The following is a 20,013-nucleotide window of genomic DNA, read 5'->3' on the forward strand; positions in this document are numbered from 1 at the left end:
GAAACTGTCACCTGAAATTGAATTATTACGTCTGAAGAGCATAGGTATAAAAATATACAATTCCACTTCCTGCGTATTATATCGGTGCTATTTAAATTGTAATTATAGGAGCACATTTTTATTTTGTTACCAACTTTTTTACGTCACACCGACACAGATGTCATATGGCGACAATGGGATGGGGAAAGCCTAGGAGTGGAAAAGAAGTGCCGTGGCCTTAATTAAGGTACAGCCCCAACATTTGCTTTGTATGAAAATGGGAGAACACGGAAAACTATCTACAAGAGTAAGACCATACTGGCAGGAAACGGTCATTATTGTCAAGAAGATGGTCAAGGGCAAGGTACATCCAGGTGAGATTGTATATGAATGCCTTTGTTGTTGCAACTTACAAATATTCTTTCTCACATATTCCTATTTGATTGCTACATTAATTGCACAATGATTGTTTCAATATTTCATCCCAAAATATCGTAATTCAAGGTAAATACTGGGATATACTTATGTATAACATCTATCAGAATGGTCCTGTGAAATGATTTCTAGTGTTACTTTAAATCAGGCTATTAAATATGCTGGCCTCGCAGTCTGGTGATAGGATTATTCGGCCCGCCTCTTACATGGACGTGTAAGGGTAATTCGAGGTCCATTCAGCCTCCTAGACAACAATTAATTGAAGTGTTATGAGACGGTGAGATAGCGGTTCTGGTCTAGAGAGTGAGGATTTATTTTCGAAAGAATTCATCGCCCTACCAAGCGTCATCTCGTAATTTGCAATCCTTCGGGTTGAGAAGAGATCTCTTGGTAGGCCCATCATGGCAGTAGCGCCATGGTGTTTCTTTAGACCATTAAATAATAACCAAAGTAAAGGAATTTTGTGTCGGCCTCTGTGGTGTAGTGGTTAGTGTGATTATCTGCCACCCGCGGAGGCCCGGGTTCGATTCCCAGATCTGCCACGAAATTTGAAAAGTGGTGCGAGGGCTGGAACGGGGTCCACTCAGCCTCGGGAGGTCAATTGAGTAGAGATGGGTTCGATTCCCATCTCATCCATCCTGGAAGTGGTTTTCCGTGGTTTCCCACTTCTCCTCCAGGCAAATGCCGGGATGGTACCTAACTTAAGGCCACGGCTGCTTCCTTCCCTCTTCCTTGTCTATCCCTTCCAATCTTCCCATCCCCCCGCAAGGCACTTGTTCAGCATAGCAGGTGAGGCTGCGTGGGCGGGGTACTGGTCATCCTCCCCAGTTGTATCCTGACCAAGAATCTGAAGCTCCAGGTCACTGCACTTGAGGCGGTAAAGGGGGGATCCCTCGCTGAGTCCGAGGGAAAAACTGACTCTGGAGGGTAAACATATAAAGAAGAAGAAGGCATTTTTATTCCACTTCGTCTTCGGGTTAGAAAAAATCCTGTTCTAAAAGATTTCTGGAGAGGCATTGAAAAAATTACAAGTGACTGCTAATTAGCACTGTAGTCATGAATTTAACCATTACCTCTGTCATTCTACTCCTATTTCCGCGCCCAGGAATTCAAAGTGTGAAACTGTTTTCTGAACCTCACCTCCCACATATTTGAGGTGATTCTAGTGAAAGGCGTGAGGCATACGCTATGCCGGCCTACTACTGATTACTTACAAGCGTGAAAGAAAAACCGTATTCTTCAGTCCTGGTTTGTTACACCTTAAGCGCAACCTCTCGTTTGGTCGATTTCCTCATCTCTTTTCAACACCACGCGACCGGCCGTCCCATTCATTTTGTAATGGATACTATAGAAGAGGAGAGTATAGAGAAGGGATAAGGAGAAAGAAATTGTGCACCGTGGCACAAGTAGAAGTGTGTGAACAGTTGTTCGAATTAGACCAAAGAAGGTGAAGGAGAAGATTTCAATAACTTAAAAGGTAGTAATGAAAGAGAACGTTGCCGTTACAGCCAGTACAAAATAGTTATTGTGAAATCAGTTCACTATTTTATCTTGATGCAAATATGAAAAAAAAAATTAAAAAATAAAGTAGATACATAGAAATGCTCATGATAAATTGACAAAGATCACTGAACTCACAACTTTCACCACAGAAATTGTTAACTATATGGCTCCGTGGCTGACTGGTCTGCGCTCTGGCCTTCAAACATCAGGATCCTGGATAACATACCCGACTGGGCCAAGGGATTTTAATTGTGATCGTTGAATGTCCTTGTATCAGGAAGTGTCTGTTTCTGCTGTCCTCAGTATTACTGAAACATACACCTCATTCAACACTACACTCCAGCACACTTACTCGTAGTTTCCTTTATGATGCACAGCAGATGTCGCCACCCTTACAATAATAATGAAAGCCTTCAACCTGTTTTCCATTCATTGAATGGAACGAATGAAGCCCCCATCCTGCGGCGAGGATAGGAATTGTGCCGGCTGCCGAAGCCCTTACAATAACAATATTGTATTAATAAATAATTAAAAAGTAATTATTATTAATTCGATGGTAGATTCTATTTGTTTTACGTTGAACAGACAAAGAGAGGTCTTACGACGACGATGGGATAGAAATGGTCTTAATTAAGGTGCAGCTATTCCCAGCACTTGCATTGCGCGAAAGACGGAAACAACAGAAAACAATCTTCAATGATGCCGAGAGTGGGGTTGAGACCCACTTGCTCCGGAATTCAAACTGGCAGCTACGTGACACGAACCGCGCTGTCAGCTCGCCCTGTTTCTAGATTTATTATTATTATTATTATTATTATTATTATTATTATTATTATTATTATTGTTATTATTATTGGCGAATTTGCATTCGGGAGATAGTGGGTTCTAACCCCACTGTGGGCAGCCCTGAAGTTTTCTGTGGTTTCCCAATTGCACACCAGGAAAAATCCGGAGCTATGTCGTAATTCAAGCCACGTCCGCTTCCTTCACACTTCTAGTCCTTTCCTATCCCATCGTTGCCATAACACCTTTCTCTATCGGTGCGACGTAAGGCAAACTGAATAAAAAGTCATTATCGACTGAGGCCTTTGTAGAACGCAGTGAGAGTTTATGACCGCTGATCAACACTGGCTTATGTCTATTTTGAACTATAACTTACAGTATGTCATATAATAATCACTCGACTTCTTTCGAATTTTTTTCTGGCTTTTATATCAAAGGCTTCAAAAATTCGACCCTTCACAAACAGTTTTGCACTATCTTATATCTTTCTTGATCCGTTTACCCTCCAGGGTTGGTTTCTCCCTCGGACTCAGCGAAGGATCCCCCCTCTACCTCCTCAAGGGCAGTGTCCTGGAGCGTGAGATTTTGGGTTCGGAAGTATAACACTTGAGGAGGACCAGTGCCTGATGTGCTGAACATGGGCATTGTGGGGAATGAGAAGATAGGAAGAGACAGACATTGAAGAGGGAAGGAATCGGGTAACATTAAGTTAGGTACCATCCCGGCATTTGCCTGGAGGAGAAGTGGGAAACCACGGGAAACCACTTCGAGGATGAGTGAGGTTAGAATCGAACTCCCCCTCTACTCAGTTGACCATACGAGGCTGCGTGGACCCCGTCCCATCACTCGTACGACTTTTCAAATTTCGTGGCAGAGTAGGAAATCGAACCCGGACGTACTCTGTTGGGAGCTAATCACACTAACCACTACACTACAGAGGCGGCCATTATCCTGTAACATATGAACTATATATTCCTTCATTGAATGAGTGGTAATCACCTTAATTCATAGAATTCTACTAAACAATATCTAATGGAATTTCATTAATTGTAAATTATCATCATTTATCGTACTACAAAGTTTTATTCCAACCCCAAATATTTCCTAGTTAGAACATCTTGGCGTACACTACATTTAATCATTATCATTTGTCGTAAAATTACCGGAAGTAAAATTACGGATCGGGGTAATTAGCTGATGATCCTGGAGAATGCAGTGCAGTAATATACTGCCATTCCTGTTTCAAAGTTAGGTAAAAGGCTTAGCACTAAAAATGATATTTTGACAACGCGAACAGGAACATATTATAGTAACAAATTCAGTATAAGCGTGTTACAAAATTCACTATTGGGAATTTAATACTTCTGAATTGCTTATAACATTGTGCAGTACGAAAACTCGGTTATCTTTATAAAAACAGGCATGCTATGATCATACTTTTTATAAACACAAACGAGAAAACTGCCAGGTGGCAATTCAGAATCACCCTTTTCTTGCTGTGGGCAGCCTACATAGTAACGGCAGGCACGCAGCTGCGTCTTTACTGATCACCCTACAAAGCTTGATTGCAATTCGTTATGTTGTACGTAAACAGATCTGTAATTATTGTATTTTCTTTCCACAAGCTGTTATTTTTAATCACAGTTCTTTTTTATAGAACGGTTGTCTTGTGAGCTCATAGGTTAGCCTCGAACAAGAGTTTTTGGCGAGCAGAGAACTTTTTTAAGATACACGGACTTCATTCTTTCTAGTGTGCCTAGGTTATTGTTCGATAGGTGTTCCCAAATAATGTCCAAGGCGTATGTCATGACGAGGTCTATTTGCACTTAGACTATTTTCTCTTAGCAGCATGTAAGTTATTGGGAACGCTCAGCCATCTGTTTCTGGGAAAGTTTAGAGGATCAGAGAGTATCTAGCAGGGAATAGTATTCTTCCATGATCAGAGAAGTGTATATTCTCTGGCTTGACAGGTAGAAATCAAAGGTAGCTGCTCGTAATGGCATTACATAGGATGGAAATCACATAACCTCTATATCCAAATAATAATGAAGGTGTTAGTCGCTAAGCAGTCTGATCAGTACAGAAAGTATTGCGGGTTAGGGGAAGCCTTCGCCTGAAATTATTGTAGTGATCATTTTTGGATTTGATTTTATGATTTCTCAAAGTTGACTGGACTATCAATGTTTTATGATTCACCGCCAGGTAATTCCGAGGAGAATACAAAAATGTAGCAAATCGGTCCAATAGAACGGAACTCATTTAATATATAGTTTTTTATATTATTATTATTATTATTATTATTATTATTATTATTATTATTATTATTATTATTATTATTTCTTGCTTTCCGACCTTCTAAGGACCACGTTACAATTTCAATTCTTCCTCCTTAGTTGTTCTTTCCTTTTCTTCCAGGATTCTTTCATTGTTTCACTGTGCTTCGTTTTCCTGTCTTCAGTCCATTTTGTGCCTGTTTTCTTTTCCTTCCTCCCTTGGAATACTTCCATTTGTAAGACTTTCTTCCTAAAAATCTTTCTTTCCGATAATTCTTCTTCTCGTATGTTGTTCCTTTCCAGGTCTTTCTTGACTTCTTGAATCCAGGTGATGGTTGATTTCTTTTCCCAAAGGTACTTGAAAATTCGTTTAGTCTATTGTCATCCATTCTATGAATGTATCACAGAAATAGCAATCTCTTTTTTATTGTTTCTGATATGTTTTTTATGTTCTGCTAAATTTCATTGTTATTTCTTAATTTCCAGAACTCTGCAATTCTTAGAGAATCTAATATTCTCCATGCAATTCTTCTTTCTTATATTTCTAATTTATCAAGCTTGTAGTTCAATGTTAGACATTTGCTGGCATACAGGTATTCTGGTTTCATTACTGTGTTGTAGTGCTTTATTTTTTGTTGATAAGCACTTTTTTTGTAAGTATTCTTAGTTATACCGTAAGCTCTTTCCATCTTTTGTATCCTCTCCTCTATAGCAGATTTTTCTAAACAATTTTCTTGAATTGTCTCACCCAAATATTTGAATTTCTTTACCTTTTCTATTTTACCAATATCCGTTACTAAAAACTTCGGGGCACTTCTTATACTCGTCAAAAAATTTGTTTTCTTGGCAGAGATTCTCAAGCCTGTCATGTTGGCTGTCTTTTCAAGGAGATTGACTTGCATTGCTACATCTGTAAGGCTTTGTGAAAGTATAGCAAAGTCATTTACAAATGCTAGGCAATTTATTTCAACACCTTTGTGCTCTTTCCCCAGCACAAGTGGCAATATTTTATATTCTTTCAGTTTTCATTCCAAATTCTTACATTTTTTTTCCATGCCACAATTGAAAAGGAGTGGATAAAAACCATCGCCCTGCCTGACACCTGTATTTATTTTGAAAGGTCGAGATATTTCACCCATAAATTTTACTTTCGAGATGGTGTCTGTAAAGGTTTCACGAAATAAGTTTGCCAATTTAGTTTTAACTCCAAATTCACGGTTCACTTTATCTCGGGTTTCCCTATCAACAGAGTCGAAAGCTTTTTTAAAGTCAATAAATGTTACAACTATGTCTTTGGAGTTTATTAATCTGTGCCGAATTATAGATTTCAGGTTGAAAATCTATTCGGAACAAGATCTTCCCTCTCTAAATCCACCTTGATATTAACCCAATTAACTGTCCAGTGTCGATTTTACTCTGTTTAGTAGTACTGTTGAGAATATCTTGTAAGCAACTGGCAAGAGAGATATACCTCTGTAGTTGTTGACATCTTGCTTGGTACCCTTCTTGTGTAATGGGTGTATTAGAGCCACTTTCCAATCCTCCTGGATCTTTTCTGTTTCACAAATTTCTTCAAATATTATTATTAGATCTTCTATAATTTTCGGTTCCGCCCATTTTAAAAGTTCAGCTGTTATGGAGTCTTCCCCACTAGATTTGTTATTTTAAAGATTTTTTAATGCTTCCTTAATTTACTAATAATTATTAATAATCTCACAATTCTCGGCAATGTTAAGGCCCATTTTACCATTTTCATCTCTGAAGCAAATATTCGGGGATTGATAACCTTTGAGGTTATTCTTAAAGGTCTGGTAGATTATTAGATAGATTATTATTATTATTATTATTATTATTATTATTATTATTATTATTATTATTATTATTATTATTATTATTTCCGATGAGGCCTGCTAAGGACCGCGTGCCAATTTCAATTGAATTCTTCATACTTTCTTGTTTTCTCATTCGTTACTTCCAATATTCTTTCATCCTTTCGCAACGCTGTTTCTTTCTGTCCTCGGACCACCTCGCACCAGGTTCTTGTTCAATCTTCCTTGCAATCCTTCCATGCTTACTACCACCGGGCGAGTTGCCCGTGCTCGTAGAGGCGCGCGGCTGTGAGCTTGCATCCGGGAGATAGTAGGTTCGAATCCCACTATCGGCAGCCCTGAAGATGGTTTTCCGTGGTTTCCCATTTTCACACCAGGCAAATGCTGGGGCTGTACCTTAATTAAGGCCGCAGCCGCTTCCTTCCAACTCCTAGGCCTTTCCTATCCCATCGTCGCCATAAGACCTATCTGTGTCGGTGCGACGTAAAGCCCCTAGCAAAACAAAAAAAAACTTACTACTCTCTATCTAAAGATCTCCCTGCCCATAGTTTCTTCTTCTCTTATATTATTTTTTTCTAAATATTTCCTTACTTCTTGAATCCACCTAGCTGTTGCCTTTATGTCCCAAACGTACTTGACAATCCTTTTTGATAATCTGGAATCATCCATTCTGTAAATAAATTGCAATAAGATTGCTAAACATTGCAATCTCCTTTTTCTTATGGTTTCTTTTATGTTTTCTATGTTCCTGTATATTTCATCATTAGGTCTTAATATCCATACTTCTTTTGTTATTACCGCGCCTAAGAATTTTCTATGATTCTCCTTTCTACTACCTCAAGTTTATCTGATCTATAGTTTAGTACCAGGCATTCACTTGTATATAAGCATGCCTGTAGTGTAGGGCCTTATTTTAAGATTTTTTTTTTGCTAGGGGCTTTACGTCGCACCGATACAGATAGGACTTATGGCGACGATGGGATAGAAAAGGCCTAGGAGTTGGAAGGAAGCGGTCATGGCCTTAATTAAGGTACTGCACCCATCAGCTGAGTCTGATTGGCTAAATTTTAATAATTGTATTTAATAATTAACAGTAATAATCCGGCGGGTTAAAACATGGAACAGCATTGGAAATTTCTGGTAGCTAGCTCGTGAGAATGAAGCCTTGATAGGAACCCACGCTTCTTTCTCTGCTAAAAATAAATTACTGGAACACCTGTTATTACGTCATATTTTGAAACTGCGTAGTTAGAGTGGAAAAGTACTGGCAGGAGTGACTGAGATGGAGAACCATGGTTCTAGATACCCGAATCCCCTTATTCTGGAATGAACTCGTCCATATAGATGAACATCGGAGTATGCGCTCCAATCAGATTGCTGCATTTAAATAATTTCAAAATTAGCGCGACCAAATGATATTTGGCTTGTAATTAATCCCTGTCAGTATTTAAGGAAGATTATATCAAGAGGAGATGTCAGTAATTATTGTAATAATTCTGAACTAACTTATTGGTTTGTGGCAAATGGATTGGAATATTGTGTATCCAGGTGTTTGTTATCAACGGCAGTGGGAACCCCTTGCCAGCGTGGAGAGCGGTTCACCAGCGCGGCAGAAGATATAGTCCAACTAACGCCTACTGTATTGTAAAAGTAATTACGAACAATTTAAGAGTCACGGTGCATCATGGCAGTAACAAGAATTTATGCAGTCTGTGTGTACAAGGCATTTCATGTTTTTAGCAACTTTGTTTTGGAGCTACCCAGCATTCCTTTAATTGGGATTTTTGATGGCAAGAATTAGTGTTCCTACGCCGATTTAGTGCGCCAACATCCCCGAGCAGTGGCTTCTCACGAGTCAGTCAGCAGTAAGAGTCTAGTGGCGGTCAGACGTGTCTTAAATTTGCTCCGCACTCAAGTACGATTGTGTTGAATTATATATATTTGTTAGTACTTTGGAAGCGGAAATGAGTGTTATAAACAGAAGTGTAGGTGGTAAAGTTTTTGAAACCCCACAAGTGAGTGGAGGAAAAGATTAACAAATTGTACAAGTGTCAAATCTACGCAGGGTAAAGAAATGAAACTGTGAATTATGCAGAGTTACATCTTATGTGACGTATTTTCAATATGTAGCCCGCAGAGCAAAGTAGACAGTTCAATAGGCATTGGTAGGCCGTAAGAGTGGAAACATTGCCTGCTACAGCTGAGTTGTTAGTGGTGTTTGAAACGTTGAGCGGAGGAAATACTTTTACTCTCTACGAAACAATTTAGGTCGAGCGGGGGGTAGACGCTTTCTCCAGCAGTTTGGTGTACACAAAAGAGAGCTACTGAGCCCACGAAAAGACTTCGCTACATTCGAAGCAGCTGTGTGCTAGACCATGGTACGTGAAATAAGGCCTAGGTAACAGGATATCCGAGTACTGTGTGTGTTATATATATATATATATGTTTGTGCATAATGTCAAGTGTTAAAATAAGTTGTTGTGTTTAACAAGTATGAGCAGAAAATAAACGTGTGTAAAGTGTTAACAAGAGTGGAAAGTAGTATAAGCCAATGTCGGATACATCAAGAATGACCAATGATATTAACATGTTTGTCATGAATCTGTAAGACAACATGGCTGCCTCAAGTCCTGGGTGATCCCGAAATGCCGTCAATGTGAGTACATAACCTCATGTTTACTTAGAATCTAAAGCTTTCCTTTAATAATGGTATCTTAATGTAAATAGTTATGCGGGTGACGGTGTATAACTATAAAACCCGGGTACACAGCCAGAAAATTAGGATAACTCTGTCTATGAGTAGCGTAAATATTATTATTATTATTATTATTAGTCATGTGTGTACTAATTCGTTCTGTCAGTATCGAACAGAATTATTTTTTTTGAGGCAAATATAATGTACAGTTGTGTATATCTGCACTGTTATTATTATTATTATTATTAGTAGCATTGTCAGTATATTCGTTTAGGCAGAAATTTCATTTGCTTGACGCAGGAAGTCCCGTAACGATAATACATATATTCAACAGTTACTGTCGAGAATGTTGATTGGGCGACAGTAACAGTGATACATTCACATATTTTGTTGTTATGGCAAGTAACATGGCTAGTCAGTTGGATGAACAGTACTAAGTAAAAGGTTTTTCTTTTTTTTTGGCTCAGGTAAAGTAAAGTGGTCTCGAACAATAAAACGATATTGAGTGATGGTAAATTGGTTGGAGGTATTTGAAAGTCTGTAGTTAAGAGTTTATGGTAATACATGATGGTATTGACCTGGAAATGCATGTAGAACAATGAGTATGATGAATATTCTCATATGTGACTGGAGATGTAGGTATTCAGCATGATAGCTGAGTTGGGATAAAATTATGCAGAATAAAAATGATAATGACGTCGTAAAATGAATAATGCAAGAAAAATAGGCCAGTCAAGATGGGGTATGATGTGAAGGACCAAATGATACGTAAAATGGTTTAGCCGTGACACAATATCGTTTATGTCAGAGAAAGGTCATAATACGTTTTTGAGTGACATTCTAGCGTTGGGTTGGTAACTTGGGTCATCCAACTGAGCTGGTATGAATGCTTGCAAATGGGAACTATTTTTGTTGGTTTCAACGGATTATTATTATTATTATTATGATTAAATATATTTTTCTTTTTTTGCCTCTAATTTGCCATTTTGTTAGGTACATTCTTGTATTTATCTGTACATTATCCGTGTATATTATTGTGAGGGAACCACAGTAACACTTGCACTGGGTCATGGTTAGGTTTCAGTGAATTATAGTGTATTGGGACACTGAAACAACCCAATGCTATGGTATGAGCATATGACAGGGTTCATCTATGTATATATTAGTGGAAATTTAGGTATTAGGTTAGGATTTTTGGCTGTGTCATCTCGCTTGGTGTACATATTAGAAGAAGTTATTGCACGTTTTATTGTAAGTAGGAGAGCTATCGTCTCCAGATATAATTTACGGTATTTAAGTAAGGGTCACTCGCATATATATATGAAAGCAAAGCTTTAGATTCGTATACGGCAACAACTAAGGTCCATTATGTAAGTTAAAGGTTACTGAATTATCAGGTTAAAATTTTGTTGTTTATTGCACCCGGAAGGAGGGTATTTGAAATTATAAGATCTACCTGGGAAGTCAGTAATTTTTTTTTGTTCAGAGAAATATTATTATTATTATTAATATTGGTAAATCTGCCATGAGAAATTTATGGTTCCGCCTTTACACAGTGAGTCAGGTATTTCATTAAATTATGATTTATCCTAACAAACGTGGTTTTATAGATGAAGGTGAATTCAATAAGTACTGTTAAGAAAGATTATATTCCAATGGTGTTGATTAAGATAAATGAATGTTCTAAGGTAACCGACACAAACATGTTATGGTTTATCAGGATGGTGGATCAGTGGTACCGTACTTACAGGTCAGGTTGAAATAATAATAATAATAATAATAATAATAATAATAATAATAATAATAATAATAATAATAATAATAATTATTATTATTATTATTAAATCTTTTTATTTAACATTTATCAATGTAATTCACAGGCCATTAGGGAGTCCTCAAGAATATAATATTAATCGCTTGTGTCAGTGGACTGTGGATTTATTCATTAATTACATATTAATATTTTATATTTTAATCCAAATTTTATCCACGATTTAATGATCAACAACATCGGATTTTGGGTAGACAAATATTGAATTCTTAAGGATTTATTAATGATATCCAATATAGAAAAGATATTCATTGAGTGATATTATTATTATTATTTTCATTATTATAATAATTATTATTATTATTATTATTATTGAAATAGTATTATTATCATCTCAATGCATTGTAAATTCATTTGATATCATTATCTTGAAAGATTTGAGTCACAAATAATGGTTTCCAGTAGTCAGTTAGGCATTTAATTAGGTAATTGCTAAATTTGATTGCAATTAATTAGTAAAATTAATTAATTATTTTTTGAATTATTTTATTATGGTAACTTCTTGTCTGTTTATTTGTAGACTTATTTTACATATTTGAGAGGTTATTACTGATGTTTCTGGATTTGATTTTACACGAAATCGCCGCATTATTTCAATTATTATTATTGTTATCATTATTATTATTATTACTATTATTATTGTATTACATTTCAGGTGTTTCTCCAAATTTTATATACGCAATTTGGATATATGGTGGAAATATTTCCGAAGTCTTTAAAATAGCTCCCAATGTAATTAAGTGATATCAAAATAATCTAATTAATTAATTAATATCGACATTTTGTTTATTTAATATCTTGGAAATATCTATTATGATTATTTTAACTGATGGCAGGTAGTATTTCGATAAATAACTTGGTTTGGCCACAGATATAATTCATTCACATCAATATTATTATTATTATTATTATTACTGTTATTATTATTATTAAATATTCTCATTATTATGTTGTTATTCAACTGATCCACCTGGTATATAAACAACATCATCCTTGTAAATGTGTACAGTTACACAGGCATCATGTAATCTGATGAACAAATAGAAAATATCATTTAATATAAATATTTAATGATAAATTATAAACATTTCTTTATGGATTAACGAGGTGGTCATGTGTGTCATTATGGGAATTCTAGTTGTACAGCCTCATAAGGTGGTAATGTAACACTAACAAAATCTTAATTTACATTTTATAAAAAAAATTACCTACACCTTTCTTTCCTTTGATTTTATCAATAAAATTTATATACATATTTAAACTTAAAATCAGTCTGAGTCATAAATCATTGTAGTGTATTGTTTACCAAACGCAATATCCCTATGCATCCTGATTCGACGACGGGGACTGATCGCGCCTGAGAAGAAGATCTCACCACCTTCGGTAAGTATATATTTTTTTTAGGGCAGCCGAGGCAACAGTGGAATCCAGTCAACACCGAAGGAGCTCTGCAAGGGTGCATAGGTAGTTAGGAAGTAATTATAAATGGCGCCCAACGTGGGGCTCGACTGTCGTCTATAAGGGAATGGTAAGTCAAGGTTAGGAGTATTTAAATGACCAGACTGAAACTTAGAACATTCATAAACTTGTAGTAAAATGAACACTGTGTAAAAGGCGAAATTTCATATATGTGATACATATTGAATATATGTTATTAATATTTATTTATGTAAATATGGGACATTGGTTGTTGTCGTATATAGCACGTAAGGTCACTTAGGCGTAGAGGCAGACTTTTATGCATAATGGTTATAACAAATGAGCAGTGGGAGCAGCTGGTCGCGAGCATTAATATGCTCAACACCAAGGTAGAAACTGTACAGAGTGAGATGAAGGAAGGACAGGATGAAATTACTAAAAACTTAGAGAGTAGTCAAACAGTACTCAAGGATAAAATTACTAAAAACTTAGAGAGTAGTCAAACAGTACTCAAGGATGAAATTACTAAAAACTTAGAGAGTAGTCAAACAGTACTCAAGGATGAAATTACTAAAAACTTAGAGAGTAGTCAAACAGTACTCAAGGACGAAATTACTAAAAACTTAGAGAGTAGTCAAACAGTACTCAAGGACGAAATTACTAAAAACTTAGAGAGTAGTCAAACAGTGCTTAAAGATGAAATCACTAGGAACGTAACTGAAAGTTTTTCCCAAAAACTAGAGGATACGCGGGCTATGTTGGAGACACTTGATGGTAAAATTGTTAGTAGTCAGGGCGAACTGAGAAAGGAATTCCTAGATAACCAAGAAAAGTTATTAAAGCTCTGTGAGGCTAATAGGGCACACACTAAGCAGGAGTTCCATAGTTTAGCCGTTGCACATAAGCAATTAATTAAGCAGATAGGCGATGTAAACATCTCATTTACAAAAAGTTTACAAGAAACCAAGGAAGAAGTGCAAGCTCAGAGTGAAAAGATGTCACAAAAGATCGTTGTGGTCGAAGATAGGGTCAATCAGGTTGAGACGGCGACACGCGATAACCTTACGACGGTTACCACTAAAATGCTGGAAACCATGGAAAGGTTGGACCAGGGATTTAAAACGGTCGAGGCCAACCGGGTAGCAGACCAGGAAAAGGTGACACAACAATTCGCTGACATGAAAGAAGACATAGTTGAATGGCAGGTAGACATGAATAGTAAATGGGAACAGTTAGATAAAGGCTTGATTTCTAGTGAAGAAGGGGTTAGAGAAGAGGTGAAAGAAATCCTAAATAAGGAAATACACCAGTTGCAAGTACAAAGTGATAACTTAGCAACGTTAATAAAGTTCATGACAGAGGAACAAGGCGAAATTAAGAAACAGCTGGCTCAAACCACGACACCACAGGTAGTGACAGATGCCAATCCGTTCCGGGATTTGTTGATTAACAAGGAATCCAATACTCCATTAACTTCAGTTGGAGGTGGACAGACAGTTGCTGCACCGGCAAATCTCATAAATGTGCTTAAGATTACTGATGAACAACCGAGAAAATTTAACGGGAGTGGATCGTTAACTCCAAAAATGTTTCTGAAAGATCTTAAGGCCTACTTTAGGGAAATGCAAGTACCTGAAGAAAAGAGGTTAAGAATCGCAGAAAGATATCTCGAGGGTTCTCCTAAAACATGGTTTACTGGTTTCCGATTTTTATTTGAAACTTTCGAGGATTTTGAAAAGGCATTTCTGAATCGGTATTGGGGAAGCGACGCTCAACAGAATTTAAGGCTTGAGTTGTATTCCAGAAAGTACAATTCCAGCATGCCCACGAGATACAGTGATTACTTTTTGAACCAGCTGGTCAAGATGAAAGAGCTAGATAATCCTCCTTGTCAGCAGGAGTTGGTTCAAGCCATAGTAAAGCAGTTTCCTCCAGATGTACAAAGGATGATGATTACCGCCAAAGCACAAAGTCCTGAGGAAGCGGAAGGAATTTTGCGACAGCTGGACAACACTATAAATATGAGCACTCCGAGGCAAGCCAAGGCTACAGAGCACAGGGCATTTGTAGTTGACGCTGTGAAGGCAAATGATAAACAGGACGCAAAGGGACGTGACACTGGTACAATTTCAAGACGACTGCCAAATGAGAGGAAGACATCAAGTGGTCGAGAATTTTATGAACATCGGCAGTATCAACAGAACTACAACTACCCCAGGTCATATTCAAGAAGATACTGGAATAAGGAGCAAAATAGATACCAAAATAGGAATAGAAGTCAGCCATATCAACGGTACAATCGGAGAGGAACGTGGAGTGATCATCCATCGCAGAGATCAGGCTACAGGAATCCAGAATATCGCAATTATGAGAAGAAAAGGTATGTGCAGGAACTGCGGGAGCAACAGCAACAGCAAGAGCAACAGAAGTGGAAGCAAGCGTTGGATAGACAAGATTTAAATCCCGATCTCACTGGAGCAGAGAGTATCGAATTTCAGCGAGCAAGGGAGCAGGATGGTCGACGCCAACAATCGCTTAATCCAATGGCTCAAGCTTACCCACCTGGGGGTAACAGTCAAGAAAAAATAAAACGTCAATTTTGAATTGCTAAATACATCTAAATGGAAGGATACTGGCTTAGTGGATGAAAATGCAAGTGAATGGGTGGTAGCACAAATAGACTCTTGGGTTGTTGAACCATCAGATCTGCTAGAGGATCCAATTAAAAGGGAAGCAACGCAAGTTAGGAAACTGCCTGTTATTAATGTTCGAATACATGGCACACAGGCAAGGGCATTGGCTGACACCGGCGCCACTATTAGCATTATTTCTAGAACGTTATTTGAGGATTTGAAAGAAAGGCACAACCTACCAGAAATACCTGTATCGGCTGTGAAAATTAGAGGAATCGTGCCGGACAAAACTACAACTTGCAAGTCACAAACACTTTTAGATATACAGATTGGAAGCTCATCCTTCACACATCCGTTCGTCATTATGTCGCGGATGAATTACAATGTCATCCTGGGAGCAGACTTCTTAAGGGAAACTAATGCTGTGGTAGACTTGGCACGCAACATTATAAAATTTCGCAAAGTAGATGGCAATGAACGTATACAAATGAGTCAAGAGGTCGGAAGGAACGAGGAAATTAACTGTGTAAATCAGGCCGGTGAAGAACTTGAAGAGATAGAAAATATTTTGGATCATGAGAAAATTTTTCAGGATATTTTTAATACTGAGATTCAATCGGAGCTAGAAGAATTAATTGATATCAAGGTGGCTGAATTTAATGGTACGAAGGAACAAAAACAGCAGCTAAGGGATATGCTTATACAGTATCAGGAAGTTTTCGATTCAAAGGTTGGAAAAATTCCGAATTTCGCCTACGCTCTCAATGTAACAGATTGGCGTCCATACAAGAGGAAGCCATACCCAATCCCCGAAAAACATTACCAGGAAGTAAAAAGGATTATATGGGAAATGGAAGAAAATGGGATTATAGCTAAAAGAGTCACACCTTTTGTAAACAATTTAGTTACAGTTGTTAAACCAGATGGGTCGCTGCGCATTTGCTTGGATGCACGACAAGTAAATGAAAAACTTATTCCAGAAAATGATAAAGCGCCTCCAATTAAAGATATCATTCGTCGCTTCAAGGGCATGAACATGTTTACGGGTGTAGACCTGACTTCTTCTTTTCATCACATCCAACTAGAGGAAAAATCTAAATTACTAACTGGCTTTATATTTGACCAACATACGTATACTTTTGAACGTCTACCCTTTGGCCTGAAGAATAGCAGCGCAGCATTGATAAGAGCCTTGGATAGGAACCTGACTGACGCTGTCAAAGAATTTACAACCAGGTTCATCGATGACATCATTATCCCAAGCACATCATTCGAGGAAAATCTACAACGAGTCGGTCTGTTGTTCAAAAATTTAATTGATACGGGATTTAAGGTCAATTTAAAGAAATCTCACTTTTGCCAAACTGAAATACTTTTCCTAGGGCATATTATAGATGGCGAAGGAATTCGACCCAACCCAATTAAATTAGAGGCCATCAGTAACTTTCAGAGGCCCAGGAAGATAAAGCACATCAGACAATTCCTGGGTATGTGCCAATTCTTTGCGGACCACTGTCCTAATTACACTGAGGTGGTGGCTCCATTGCAAGACCTGTTGCACAAGAATAATAAGTGGCGATGGACGGATGTAACGGAGATGTCTTTCCAGCGAACAAAGGAGTTGCTTTCCAGAAGTATCAAATTATCTTACCCAGACTTTGAGTTACCATTTGTACCGCAAACGGATGCTTCCAACGTTGGAATTGGTGCGGTACTATTCCAAGAAGAAGGGCACCCACCAAAGACCAAAAGATATATTTCATTTTACAGTAGAAAGTTGAGGAAACATGAAGTCAACTATAGCACTACGGAATTGGAGATGTTGGCCATAGTTCAAGCGCTGCAACACTGGCAGAAGATAGTATATGGTTTTCCAGTAAAGATCAGGACCGATCATAAGGCACTTACATTTATGTTAAAAACAGCTGTTTCTAGTCAACGAGTCTCACGATGGTCTCTATATGTGCAGCAGTTTAATTTCACAATAGAACACTGTCCTGGTAAAGAAAACATTATTGCAGATAGTCTCAGCAGAAACCCTAGTGAAGAAGAGGAGCAAGCGAATTACGTTGACCTCGTACAGGAAGACCAAGAAGTTTTGCTTCATTTGAGTCAATTAGCTCGCTATCAACAGGCAGATGCTACCTTGAGTAGATTAATTGACTTTCTCCAGGGAAGAATTCAGCAAGGGGATCCTAATTATATAGAAATTCAGAGAGAGGCCGAGGAATACCTAATTGTAAACAATCTTTTGGTCAGATATTTAGACAAGGATCACACAAAATTAAGGGTGGTAATTCCATCTCAACTCCAGGAAGAGATCATTTGGCACGTTCACCGGATTACAGGACATGGAGGAATTGACAAAGTAGTGGCTACCATTCAAGAGAACTTTATTTGGAAAAATCTTAGAAAATCTGTAAGAGAAGCCATTATTACTTGCGACATTTGCCAAAGGGTTAAGGCAAATTCATACCTTATTAGGCAAATGCCCATTCCGTTGTTGCCAAGTAAGCCCAAGGAGTTGTACGCAATGGATATTTTTGGTCCAATTCCGAAGTCCACCAGGGGAAACAGGTTTATCTTAGTAACAATGGACGTATTTTCAAAATTTACCACCTTATTTCCCATGCAAAAGGCAAACACTAAACTTGTTATAAGATGCCTCACTCGAAGTATAATTCCTGGCATGGGAAAGCCGGAAGGTTTACTAACTGACCATGGGCCTCAATTTACATCAGCTCAATTTAAAGCAACTCTACAGGAGCTAGACATTAAGCATATTATGAGTTCTATTAGAAATCCTCAGAGTAACCCATCTGAGAGGGTCATGAAGGTGATTTCGAAGTTTTGTAGGATCTATATCCCTACTGAACATGCAAAATGGATGAAACTGTTGCCAGTGATCACTGACTGTATTAATAACACAATCCATGAAGCAACAGGATCTATACCATCGGTGGTTCATTTAAATCAATATCCCGCTAGACCTTGGCACGCTGTCGTGGATAGCCCAGTGGATGCACAACCTGCACCAGAAATAAGAATACGAGAGGTAGCCGAACATCTGCAACAACAAGCGCAGCGTCGCTTAAGGAGAGTTCAGGGAAGAAGATTTCATCGTCCGCTGAGAGTGGGCGAACTCGTATTGATCCGACGTCCAGCTACTTCAGTACCTGCAGCTAGATACTATGCTAAATTCGCACCACTTTTCATAGGCCAATATCGTGTCACTCAAACCTTTAACAACAATGCATACAAGATAACGGATCTGGACGGGAACAACGAAGTCATTTTCAATGCTTCAAACTTGAAACTCTATAGACAGCCACGACACGAGGTTCCACCACAAGTTAACATCGCCGAACAGTGGGGAAAATCATCAGAAGAAGATGACGTCTGGTCCGAGAAGGAAGAAGAAGATGCGGAGGACACGGAGCCGTCATCAGATGAGGAGGCGACATCCCTTGTTTCCGAGGATGAAGATAACACCATTTCGGCCCAACGCCAGGGAGAAGAGAGAAGAGAATGCTGTCCAGTATGTCTGCAAGAACAAGCGGAATTGAGGAAAGTTTTACTGAATGTAGCAGAACAGTTAATAGAGGAACAGAGACACCTTCTTCAAGAAAATCAAGAACTCCGGAATAACATGCTTCAATCAAGGAGAACATAAAATAGTACAGACTCACAGATGGTTGCAAATAATGCATACAAGTTACATTATTAATATGGAGGTAGAAAATTTTCTCGCTACTCTCAAAAATTTTATTTTAAGTGGGAGAGTGTTGCACCCATCAGCTGAGTCTGATTGGCTAAATTTTAATAATTGTATTTAATAATTAACAGTAATAATCCGGCGGGTTAAAACATGGAACAGCATTGGAAATTTCTGGTAGCTAGCTCGTGAGAATGAAGCCTTGATAGGAACCCACGCTTCTTTCTCTGCTAAAAATAAATTACTGGAACACCTGTTATTACGTCATATTTTGAAACTGCGTAGTTAGAGTGGAAAAGTACTGGCAGGAGTGACTGAGATGGAGAATCATGGTTCTAGATACCCGAATCCCCTTATTCTGGAATGAACTCGTCCATATAGATGAACATCGGAGTATGCGCTCCAATCAGATTGCTGCATTTAAATAATTTCAAAATTAGCGCGACCAAATGATATGTGGCTTGTAATTAATCCCTGTCAGTATTTAAGGAAGATTATATCAAGAGGAGATGTCAGTAATTATTGTAATAATTCTGAACTAACTTATTGGTTTGTGGCAAATGGATTGGAATATTGTGTATCCAGGTGTTTGTTATCAACGGCAGTGGGAACCCCTTGCCAGCGTGGAGAGCGGTTCACCAGCGCGGCAGAAGATATAGTCCAACTAACGCCTACTGTATTGTAAAAGTAATTACGAACAATTTAAGAGTCACGGTGCATCATGGCAGTAACAAGAATTTATGCAGTCTGTGTGTACAAGGCATTTCATGTTTTTAGCAACTTTGTTTTGGAGCTACCCAGCATTCCTTTAATTGGGATTTTTGATGGCAAGAATTAGTGTTCCTACGCCGATTTAGTGCGCCAACATCCCCGAGCAGTGGCTTCTCACGAGTCAGTCAGCAGTAAGAGTCTAGTGGC

This window comes from Anabrus simplex, chromosome 1 (genome assembly GCF_040414725.1).
Source record: "Anabrus simplex isolate iqAnaSimp1 chromosome 1, ASM4041472v1, whole genome shotgun sequence".
Classification (NCBI taxonomy): domain Eukaryota; kingdom Metazoa; phylum Arthropoda; class Insecta; order Orthoptera; family Tettigoniidae; genus Anabrus; species Anabrus simplex.